Source organism: Cupressus sempervirens, chromosome 4 (assembly GCF_028749045.1).
Source record: "Cupressus sempervirens isolate cs-2001-9-10 chromosome 4, ASM2874904v1, whole genome shotgun sequence".
Classification (NCBI taxonomy): Eukaryota; Viridiplantae; Streptophyta; class Pinopsida; order Cupressales; family Cupressaceae; genus Cupressus; species Cupressus sempervirens.
The window spans coordinates 416,384,116-416,387,977 of record NC_143121.1 but is presented as its reverse complement, the minus strand read 5'-3'; positions in this window follow the sequence as shown (position 1 = coordinate 416,387,977).

Genomic DNA, 3,862 nt, shown 5'->3' with positions numbered 1-3,862 from the left:
ATTTCTCAGTGCCTTCCTATAATGCTTATTGTGAATTTTCACTAAGAAACTCAATGAGGCAATATTTAACAACTGCTCAATCTTAGGACATTCACTTTCAATCAGCTCTTTATGATTTGTAAGATGACCAATCTGATTTCCTAGTGCTCTATGTGATTCTCTGAAATGTTTCAACATGGAATTAATGAGTTTTATTGGAAAAGTAATTTTATCTAGCTTCCCACAAGACTTAATCTCAATTTTCTCCAAGCAATACAGAAAGACTTGGCAACTCCTTAAGTTCAAAACATTGTTTATTAATGATCTTTGCAAACCCTAGGCACGTAGTTAACTTAATCCATTCTAAAGAAACTAAACTAACCTAATTTTTCTTGCAACTATTTAGGAGTTCTAAAATATCTTTTCTCCTCTACATCCTTTTGTGAAGAACATTGGTTTTGCATCAATCAAAAGAAATAAGTGAGTCAAAAATGACTTTGGGTTCATCCTAGAGTCCTATCAACATGAAAATAACATCACTAATTTTACATTAATTAAGTAGATGTCAATAAAGGAGCACTATTTTGTGAGGGTTTTAAACACACCTACTCATATGGGGCATTGAAATGGGTTCCATTGAATGGTTATTCAATGACAATCACATACACCAAGTCATTGTTCCTATCTCACCCTTCACAACCAACTTGCATGCAATTGAAGAATATTTAATGGATTCCCACCTTCAAAATAGTAATAATCATAATTTGGGAATGGAAGAAGATGACCATAGTCAACTTGAGCTTGATGCTAATATCTTGGGTTCTATTTATATGTTTATTTTACTGATATGGCTCCTCAAAAATTAATGGTCAATGATAATTCCACAAAGTGATAGTATCACAAATACCAATATCAGTAGTAGTAGATTAGTTGAAACCAATGTTAAAGAAACCAACTTTGTTGAACATGGTGGCTTCCAAGAAGGTATGTTCTTGTACATTCTGTTTATAGCCTATCAACATTTGAGCCTTTTGGACTCATGATTTTTAATGAAATTTCTAAATATTTTGGATTTATGTGTTTCAATCATTAATTTTAATAATAGATCATTGACTATAATTCAAAATATTAATCGAATAAACTTAAATAGTTTAATCTAGAAGTTTATGTTTTATAAGTCCTTCCTGAAAGATACATTTAATATCATTCTAAGTGAGTATATTGATATGTTTCATTCAAGGAATCCATTGTTGATATGATGTTTTGAGTGAATAAATCCTTAAAAAAATAGTCTAATGTGTATTGGCAGCTACAACTTGTTAACCACGATATTCTAAGGTTTTGTCGACAATACAAATAATAAATTTAAAATAATACGATAAGAAAAATATATATGAGAAGACTCGGATGAGCTTCTTTTATTCTCTTAGCATTATGATAAGTTTTTGTATATTATTCTATTGAAGTAAAGAACCCGCCTTTTCTTTCTCTAGATGAAATTTAACATTTTTTGAGAGTAGAGATAATACTCTTTACAATCTTCTTATAATTCCATTTAAAATTTGGAAAACTCCATCCACGTTTAATAAATGTATTAAAACTTTGTGTCTATCCTTAATGAGTTGGACACCCCCTTGTACTGTTATTTGCATTAAATTTAAGCATCGACATTTGAATTAGATATGGATGTTTTTAAAAAAATTACTATTATATCATAACTTTGTGACCTAGGTTTTAGTAAACTTTTAAACTACAACACTTCATTCCAAATAGACATATCATTCCATTTTTTCCAGAAATGAAGGATTTAGAAAACTTTACTTTCCTTAAAGTAATCCTACATTCTTTTCTTTCCTATGTCTACAGGTTTTTTTGGTTTTTGAAATCTTGTTTCTTTGTTTAAGATGATAAATTTAATATGTAGTTCAACTTTCATAAGATTGTTTTTGCCACAAGCTAAATCAATATGATTGTAGAATGTTCAAACTAAATAAAGTGTCATAAAACATCTTCCCAATTTACTGTTGTGTCTTATCTATATTTATTAATCTATTATTAAGGTAATAAAAAACTAAAATATATTGTACTATTGAGGTGACAATGACAATGGGTGCAGTATTGTTGAGGCTACAATGGAAGTTAATCTTTATGCAAAAGCATAATGATGTCCTCTACAATGTGATCACAACTTGATAAGAAGTTATATGTTAAATTGTAATCTCATCTGGCATCACTATAGTAAATCCATGAGCAATCTTTTGTAGATGGATAAGGTTATGACTTAGTGGTGCCTTTGCAAAGAGCTCGGTGCCCTCTACATTATGATCACAATTTTGCAAGCTTGTGCCAATTCTAATTTTCACCAGTCCCTTATTGATTTACCTTATTTCTCAAGGCAAGCCCTAGGATGATACTACCTCTATGAAATAATCATAAAATAATATATGATTCCCAATACTGTGTTTAAGCAGACAATACTCAACCGAAACTTTTTGATGCCAAAATTTTTGAAATGGACCGCTCTTGAACCCCACTTCGCCAAAGCCAAAGTGCTCCATCTTACAAACGGTCTCGACAAAATCTTTTTTAAGGCTTGAAAAATGCCAGTGTTATTTAAAGTGCATAAGACATTTAAATAAATAAACAATCAAAATAAAATAAAATAAAAAGGTAAATTGAGATGAGCATTATTATAATCAAATTATTTTACTAAGAATTAAATATATATTTACGCTGGAGGTGTACCTACACTGAATTTATACATCCATAGTTGACGCTCAATCTTAGGGCTTGCAAGTCGATCAGAACAATTTGAATCGTCCACTGCCTTATTAATCACAATCACCTCAGTCGCTCTCTGAAATTGTTGAAATATGGGGTGACGATCTACGACATTTACACGCGGAGGATCCTGCTCTCACTCATTTAGGAAAGTGATATCTTTTGAAATATCATATATGTGAGATGCATATGTCATCGGGCTAATTAAAAATTTCATTTCCTAGATATTGGATTGCAAATGAGAAACAATTATTTTGTCCTGCGTGTTACTTAGCCTTATTAAGAAATGCTCAGATTTAATTAGTGGTATTTTTATTATTATTATTTCTAATAAAGATATTACTTTATAAGAAGTATTATTAATTTTAAAAATTATCTTCATTTTTATTGAACTATTAAAAAAAATTCTCTATTATTTTTTAAAAAATTAATACTTGAATTTCAGTATAAATATATTTTTTGAATACTAATTCTATAAATCAAATTTTGTGCTAGTGTGCAAGAAGAATGCATTAATTTTGAATATTTTGTACATGATAAATACATTTATTTAAATGACAAAGATAGGTGTATTTTTAAGTATAATCAAATCATCTTTTTTATATTAGGGCTGTATAATTTAGGTAAAAAATAATTATATACTTTAAATTTTAGATGTGAAAATGTCTTAGTTGAATCAATCTAATCTACTTTACTCTAATGTAGGAAAATTGATTTAATTTGATCACTTGTAATAGACACTCACTCTTAGGTGTCTTGCCATCTCCTCTTGGTGTGTATTAGTGTATGTTGCAATAATTGTGATCCATAATCTCATTTTTCTTTCATCATAGGTTACAAAAGAAATATTAGTGCTCACCAAACTTCTACACTTGACATATATGTGAACAAGATCTTTATGTATAGGATTGAGATTACAGTCATTGCAATGTGTATGGTTTTGCATCATGCATTGTATTATGGTTAAGGTTACAATTTTGATTACAATGATGATTAAGGTTAGGTTTAAGTTTGTAGCTAATTTTATTGTTAAAGTTAGGGTTTTTATTAAAAGTAGGATAATGGTTTCAATTTATGTGGTGACTAGGGTTATAGGTGTATT